The sequence below is a fragment of the Agelaius phoeniceus genome, chromosome 2 (genome assembly GCF_051311805.1).
Source record: "Agelaius phoeniceus isolate bAgePho1 chromosome 2, bAgePho1.hap1, whole genome shotgun sequence".
Taxonomy (NCBI): domain Eukaryota; kingdom Metazoa; phylum Chordata; class Aves; order Passeriformes; family Icteridae; genus Agelaius; species Agelaius phoeniceus.
The window spans coordinates 26,031,358-26,039,797 of record NC_135266.1 but is presented as its reverse complement, the minus strand read 5'-3'; the positions used below and the strand labels follow the sequence as shown (position 1 = coordinate 26,039,797).

Here is an 8,440-nt window from a genome sequence, read left to right as displayed (position 1 = left end):
GTTCTAATGAGCAGTTTTGACATAGTTCCCAAGGCAAAATGTAGCCACTGAATAAGCTGTGTTTATGGTAGAGATGGTTTTGTTCTAGGAATTCAGGCTTAAAACTCCAAAGAAATTTGGAGTTTTAAGCCTGCATTACCGAAACATTTCACTTTGTGGGGTTTTTTTGTCATGGAGAGTGGCATCTCAAACCGCACAGCCCAACTCCCAGGAAATTCACCCACGTCCCAGCCTTAAAATCCACGCTTGCCTTAGGTCCGCAGCTCATGAAAAAGTTGTCCTGGGAAAGATGTCTCCCTCCCCTCCTCCTCCCGCAGCCTGCAGCAGGACCCATTGTCTGCCGGCGGCAAGGCATAAAGGAGTTAACGAAGGAGCCGGCAAGGAGGTATGACGGGGTGATGTCAGAATATTTCCAGGGAAAGAATGTGCTGGGGGCGCTGGCCGGGCCGGGGCTGGGGCTGGCGGCCCCCGGCCCCACCCCGACATTCTTCTTGTCCGGTTCCCACAGGCGGAGAGTGGCACGGGGGGTCAGAGTGGACGAGCACAAAGAGGGACCCCCTGCTGCCGGGGCCATCGTGCTGGGCTGTCACTGCTACTAATTCATGACTTCACCTTTAATCTCACTGATCCATTATAGGTTAAAAAGAGACCCATTTTACAGCTGACAAGATTGAAGGGAGAGCAACCCAGGAACGGGGGGGCGGGGGGGTGGGCATGGGGTCGGAAAAAAAAAGAGGAGGGGAGAGAAATAACCCCCGCTAAAGTTTGTACAATTGGGACCATCTGCTAAAAATAGATTTTGTGGGGTTTGTTTGTCCTTTCCCTTCACTATGACAATATCTATTTTAAGAGGAAAGCTGGTAACTGCAGCTAAATCCAAATTTTAGCACACAGGGTCAGAGCAAAAAGGAATGGGGACGAGAGGGAAGACCCGGGGAAAAAAGATTAGGATTTTAGGGCTGGGGCTGCGCAGGGGAAAGGATGGGAAGCATTCAGATAGCTTAGTGCTGCTTTACAGCATGCTTGGTGAGGTCATCATGAGGAAATGACTAAGAAATTTATGAAATGCTGAAGTCAAAGGTAAGCTGATCAAATCAATATTGATTCAGCAGAGTAGTAACTATATGTGTGTGGCACTTGCAGCATGTTTATAATGACACAAGTGGTGAATTTTCATAAATAATTAGACCTACTGTGCTGTGAGCTGTAGATGAAGTCTCCAGAAGCAATTCCACTACTTTCATTAGTAACATAATCATGTTCAATTTGTCCTTTAATGAAGGTTTTTAATGCTGCTACTTCAAGCAGCTAAAGCACATATTTTCAGTGAACTTCAAGAAAGTAAGCAAATTGGAAATAAAAAAGTGGAGTCTCTGAAAAAAAAAAAAAAAAGCAGCAGAGGAATGGTGATTTGCCCATACCTGTGAAAAGAATTAATTTTTAGCATATAGCAAAAAATTCAACATTCTTGCATTTCTTGGTTTTTGTTCTATCATTTGTTCTATGTCAGTGAGGATACTGTAGGTAGCTGTGTGTAATGCTGGTTTGGGGGGTTAGGGCATTGCTCCTTTTTGCTTCCTCTAACTGATGCTCTTTGACAAAACCTTTTAATTCCCAAAGCATTTTTACCAAGTCCACCAAACTAGTCAATCACTCCTACTGTCCTGATTGTATCAGAGAGCATTGAAGCTCAAGAAGGAAATTGTTTGCTGAATTCTCCCTGCCTTTTGCCCTTGAACTGCTGGAGCTGCATCTCGTAGGATTTTGCAGTGTAAGTATGTAGTTTAATACTGCCAGAAGTGCAGAGCTTCTGCATCTGCTCTAACACCATGTTCCTTCCTTTTCCCACTCCCAGCAGAGGAACTCTGGGAGTTATTGGCATCATGGTTGCCCCACTGCCATGAAGTGAGGGTGGAGAGTGGGGAAGTTTATCATGAGGATGCAAAAGAAATTTGCAAAGATTTTTGGGTTTCTGATATTGGAGTCTGTGAATGAGATCAGCTGCTGGTGTCTGTTGTGGGAAGTTATAGGAGGGAATGGGGACCTTTAGCATAAGCCACTGTCAGCTGAAGTCAGTGATGAAAGTCCTGTTGAAAAGAGCCTCTGGATCAAACCAAAACCTGTTTTCCTGAGAGTGACATTGCCTGCAAATGGAGGCAGATTGAGGTCCGTAACTGGCCAGTGCTTTGGACACATTCTGCTTACTTTAGTCACACAAAATGACGTATTGATGCAAGTTTCCAGGATCCAAACAGGCAGCCCTTTCATAGGCAAAAGCCCTAATGAAGTCACTGGCAGGCAGCCTCACTGGCCTGAGGCCTGCAGGCTATTTCCCTAGTCAATACACTGGACCTAATCTTATACCCCTTGAGCATCAAACTCCCTGTGTATTTTCTGCAAGAGCTTTTTCTCTTTCTGCAAAAGTGCAAGATTTGTGTGCTGTAGAGTGTGGTGTCAGTGAGCAGCTGCTTCTCCTTCAGCATGAGTTGTTCAGCACACAGACCTCATTGGCTACTGGTTGGACAAAACCACGCTGCAAAGCTGAGGCAAGGAACAGGGGGCTGCCAAATACAAACCTCCTGTTTTAGTTTGGAAACAAAACAAAATTATCAAAGCAAAAGAAAATTTTAAATGGCTTCAGCAAGTATTAAGAAAATATATATTTTTGCCTGATAATCTGACTACTTCTAATTTTGTGGAACATGTTAACTCCTCTGGTTAAGTTGAATGCAATCAGTGGAGCTGATTAACAATGAGTTAAGAGTTACCTTGCAAAATGGATTTCATTAACTCTTTGTATGCTTAGTACTTCTGGTTTCTGATCAGTCAGCTGGAATTATTTTTCCCATTCCTAAGAGTGTAAGAAATATAGATTGGAATGGCAGCTACATATATTACCTTGGTTACATAGTGTCATAAAGCACTAAGTTAAAATTATAAAAATCATAAGGATGTTTCCATAAGGGTGCTTTGTTTTAGTCAAGGAACTTGTATTTGTTCTTTCTTTCTGGAATTTTTGATTTAAGTGCTTCCCACAAAGAAATGTTACAATGCAATGCCCAGATATACATATAAAAAGCATCTTTTGGAACTGAAAAATTACTATCTTCTTCACACTTCTGCCAGAAAATTATAGAATGAATAAAATCCTTCTCAGATTTTTTTTTCTAAGTTTTGCACATGTTTAACAATGCACCTGTAGGCAGATGCCCAGAGGAGCCAAGAAAGCAGCTTTTGTGTTTATTGGATGGATTAGGACTGAACTGCTGAACTGGATGGCAGCAGCTTGGCCTGGAAGTAAAGGAGGAGGGAATGAAGGTGATCCAGATGACCAGATTAATTGTGAGTCCTCCCTGTTACCACATCACTGACACTTGGTAGGATAAGTGCTTGCAGTCCATGCAAAACAACCCTGAAAAGCTCTGCCTCTAGCTGTGCTAGATCTGATCTAAGCCCACAGGCAGGATCTCAGCTCAAATATATCTGAAAATATGGGCCTTAAATATTTAGCTTTCTCTGGGAACTAACTTCTGACAACTTGCATCCATGTTGTCATCATGCTTGGCATGCTATAAATACATCCATGATCTTTGTTGCCAATCAACTAATACCAGGTCCTTATCACAACAAGCTCATACACCTCACAGTGTGCTCAAGGAGTTATCTTTCTATCTCCTTTTTAAAGATAAAACTAATCCATTGTAAGCCCCATAACAAGGAGCCACTCACAGGGTGAAAGTATAAGTGCAGTTTTTAAATGGTATTGTATTTGTCTCATGGTGCTTGCCATTAAAGACACAGGTATGAAAAGATGCTCTCTGTTTTTATGCAGCACTGCTGTGGAGATAGAATACAGTTTTCCTTGTGCTTGCCAAAGGAGTTGTGCATGGTTTAATTAAAATGTATTATTATCCTAAGGCTTTTTCTTTTTTATAGTAAAGTGAAGCACCCTACCGAAGGCACAGGACATTCATACACCCAAATCTGTGTCAGCATCCTGCTGGCAGTAAGAGCTTTTGCACAAACATCTGATTGCAGAGTTAGAATTCAACAAAGCAAGAAGGAACGGGCTGAAGAGCAACTACCTAAATACATACAGCAACACAGAGAGCGGGAAGCGGAACTGAGAGAACAATAAATGAAGAAACAATGAAAAGGTCAAGCACTTACTCAGGATTCATAAGTCAATTCATAAGTACAAATGTTGCAGTTCAAGCAGTGCAGGTGAAAAATGAAATTTTGTCTCTTCACAAATTTTTTTTTGTCTCCATATTTCTTTTTTCCAGCTCACGAACACCACTGAAGGAAATCTTGCTTATAGTGGAAAACCCCAAATATGAGGCACAAATAGTACATGGGGCCATCGAGACAGGACAAAACCCCATTTTTGTGACTGTCTTCATGAGAATGCACTGAATTCAAAGAGAGATACATTTAGTGCAAATGATGTTGAACATCTGATGCACAAACATGATCTTCCATCCTTCCTTTTCACATAGTGCTGGTTCAGTCAGAAATGGTGGATGGCAGAACCCTCACTTACTGTGCAAGACATGTGTGGTGATGATGATTCTCCAAGCTCCAGAGTTTTGAGAGCATCTGCAGCAGAGTGTTCCCTGACTGTGGGGGGCTCACAGGTGGCTTGTGTGTCCACACACACACTGAGGCTGGGTGGGAGCAGGGGCAGGCATGCCCACATGTAGGTGAAGAGTTGTTGAGGAAAATGGAAGAAGGAAATTGTCACATCAGGAATTGTGAAGTCTAATACTACTTGAGCTACTTCTACAGCATCAGACCAAGCTCTCTTGAAAAGGATAAAAGAAAGCCAACATAGTACATTGAAACTCCTGTATGTGGTATCTTCAAGGATTCCCTTCAGCAGTTGTGTACCACATCACTGCTCCTTCCTGAGGGGAATTTATGTCCTTTCCTCAAATATTCTTCAGTGCTGTTGACATTTCTGATCTTCTCCATCCCCTTCCTGCAGTGCATACGTTCCTGTGCTCTCTGGTGTTTTTCCTTTGGTACATATTTCCTTGGCATGTGGTCCTTTCCTCCTCTGGACCTCCTGCCTCATCACCTTCTCCCACTGGCAATTCTGGCCCCACTGGCTTTTTGTATAGTGCTTGTACAGTTCTTTCTTCATGCTCTAGAAAAAGCAAAGCAGGGGTGCAGTGTCAGACAACCCCTGATGAAAAAAGAAGGGATGGATTTTACAACTCCATGAATCTGCAAGTCCCTCACACTTGGAATCCTCTTAGCTCCTGCTGGCACTGGTTGCAGTAGGTGACTGAGCTATAGGAACTGGTTTACGCAGAGCTGACAAGACAGTAAATGGTGTACCACAGCTTTGAGAAAAAAGTGTGATTACACAGTACCCTAATTTCTATTTAAATATAATCCCGAATTGCTCCTGCATTTCTCTGACAACATGGAGAGATTAAAAAAAATAATAATTTGATTTATTTAAAAAAAGAAAACAAAATCCAAGTGAAAGCAAACAAACTTTCAAATTATTCCCCTTACTAACTGCATTGCAAGTAATGCGGTTACATCAGGGCTTCCTTTGGGTCAATATTTTCTTTTGCCTGAGGGCCAAATAGGTACTTAAGCATCACCTAATAACCAAAGACCAAATACAAGCACCAAGCTGACATGTCATCCATGTCCCACCCCCTCCAGATTGTTTCTGTCTGTCTCATGCTCTTCAAATGGCAATGCAAAGCCCATATGCTGTGGTGTCAGGGAAAAATTCCCAACACAGCATCTGGCTGCGTGGCAGATCCCCAGGCAGTTGGTGTATCAGCTTTGGAGCTGCCTCTGCTTTTGTCATGTACCAGGGATTGGAGATGGGACTGCCTTGTCACCCCACAAACCCCTTTGGATTCCAAGGAATCACTAGGTTTGTGCTTGTCAATAAGCTTCTGCTTAAACCTCTCATGAGATCTCTATACAGGCCTCCTTTTATGGCACAATAATGAGAATTTCTTAACGCCAATGTGAGTGTGTTCAGCAGAAATATGTGGGTTTAGTTTAAAGTGGACCTCGGCCTGGTACATACAGGTCACTGTGTACTTGGATTTCTTTCTCAGAAAACTCTTGAATGCTCTTTGAAAAGGTTTTTTTTTTTTTTTTCCCTTTGCTCACCAGTGTAGAAGCCACTTCTTGATGAATAGGATCCATAATGCCTGGAGATATTTGAGATCAAGCATATGGTCCATTGAATATGCATGGAAGCAGAGTGGGAGGGAATTGGTGTGCAGCACTGGGGAAAGTGTGTCTGAAAGTTAAGCAGCACAGAGTTTGGGGCAGCCTTTCTGCATATTTGGGGAGCCATCACTTTCTGTTTCCTCTGATATACTGGTTACTTGCTAGCAATTTGTGGTCAAAAACATAGCTGGGGGGGGGGTTGAGCACTCAAAGATTTGGTTGTGGCTTGTGTTAGACAGAAAAATACCATTTCACTTGTGGTTTCCTGCAAAATGCTTACTTTTACAACCAAACCATTAAACAATAAAAACTCAAGTTATTCAGAAGTCCATAAAGATAAGAAACTTATTTAACTGACAAATGACCAATTCTTTGCTAGGAGAGAGTCTCAAATGCCTCTTCTTCACATTTAAATGAAAAGAGTGCTTGGAGATTACACATTCTGGTAAGTTTTCCTTACCAGTGGAGAGAGAGAAAAGGAGACAGGACTGAATAGGAGCGATTGGGCATGAAGTAGTAACTATGAGGTCCTGGAGGCAGGAGAACAAGAGAGGGAAGGAAAAAAAAAGACAAGAGAACCCAGAAGAAAGGCAAGGGGGAGGAGGGGTGGAGGAAAAGATATGTAGCAGTTATTTAAGCGATGCCAGGGAAAACCGGGATGTTTGTGTGTTTGAGAAGAAAGACAATTTTAAAGTACAGAATTTGAGCCAGGAACTATGAAGATTTACTGGAAATAACCCTGGTTAAAATGTTGCATCTCTGAGATTTGAATGAGTTTTGGGAGGGGAAGGGGGGTTGGATTTTTTTGCATCACTGCCACAGCATTATTTTGCGTGTCAAAATGTGGATTAATCTCTAAATCACCAATATGTTAAGATTCATTTACTTCATGGGCCAGAATAATGTATCACACTGCATTTATTTCTTATGGCTGCTGCAAGTCCTACAGAAATGAAGAATTAAAATACTTTTTAAAGTAACCTTCTCCCTCATATACAGGATGTGACAGTGGGGCAATCACAGTGACATGCACCATTGTCAATATTCCTACCAAAGGAAACATTCATTTTCTAATCTTACTAGTAAGAGTGGATATGGGAGAGAAGAAAGATGCTTCATTACTGCGTGTAATAGCCCTGAATAAATTGCACAAAATTGACCTCTTGCACATCTGAATTCAGTCCTGCAGATGTACCATTTTGTGCAGGGCAGTGTGTCTGTGTGTGTGTGTCTGTGAAAAACGCCTGTGTGGGGCCATGTTTTAAAACAACCTCTATGTCAGAACCAGCACCATTCTGAAACACAACTCTAAACCTTTCTGCTGTCTGTCTGGTGCAGGACTGACCCTTCAGCATTCATCCATCTCTTAAATCTGATTTAAAATCACAAAGGTGGCGGGAGGAGAAACACTAGGTACATATACTCTTATTTTTGTCTAGTCAAGTAGGCATTTTCAAGGGTGTCTTCTCAAGAACAGTTCTTCCTATCTATGGGTCGTGTGTGAATATTGAGGATGACAGCTTAAAGTAAGACCAGTCAATCTATTAGAGCCTGTCCTGTGCAACTGTGTCCTTGGGAGTGCTCATGCATGTGTGATATACTTACATAATATAGATTCATTTGTTTTTAGATGAGTTTGCTTTACACACACACATATATATATATATCTGAGGAAAGCCATTCAAATGTTTAAACACCTTCTACAGTAACATGAACACACTCAGGTAGATATTTGTAAGGTACTTAAGCTAGAGTGTTTTAAAAATAAGCAAAAAGAGAATAAAATGGTGAGTCTTTTAAGGCATCTTCATAGCAGACTGGAGAACAAGCCTCCTGGCTGAGCTGCTCACGAGCAGTGATTTCCTCCCAGGAAATTCCATAGTGCTACAAAGCCAAATGCATTCAACCCTTGGCCCATCTGAGTGTGCTGGAAGGAAATCCAGCCTTTAGCTGGATTTCTTCTTTACAGATCTCTTAAATGACTCCAAATGCTGTGGTGCCTGTGGTGGTGGGGAGCCTGGGGGCAGGACTCTACTGTAAAAGCCATGAGTCACACATAATGTGCCACTTTCTGCAACAGTCCCTTTCAGCACTTTCAGCATCAATCCCTCTAGAGACTTTTCAAAGTTAATGAACATCTCTGGGTGCAGTGGTCTCATGCCTTAAGTTTGAAGGTTAGCAATGAAGGTTTACCATTCATTAGAAAACTTTATTTCAAGGGAAAATTGTG

The 8,440-nt window shown here is 42.0% G+C and overlaps 1 long non-coding RNA gene across 3 annotated transcripts; it reads left to right on the top strand.

Annotated features, from left to right (window-relative positions):
• The first annotated feature begins 225 nt into the window (after nucleotides 1-225).
• On the top strand, nucleotides 226-7,188 carry LOC143693315 (uncharacterized). Of its 3 annotated transcripts, none has more exons than XR_013180810.1 (4): nucleotides 226-385; nucleotides 1,621-1,771; nucleotides 3,203-3,342; nucleotides 3,937-7,188. It is a non-coding gene; the product is annotated as an uncharacterized LOC143693315 (long non-coding RNA). The 3 variants fall into 3 exon arrangements; XR_013180809.1 differs by lacking the exon at nucleotides 226-385 and adding an exon at nucleotides 742-1,080; XR_013180808.1 differs by lacking the exon at nucleotides 226-385 and having other exon boundaries at nucleotides 742-1,771.
• Nucleotides 7,189-8,440: the final 1,252 nt, after the last annotated feature.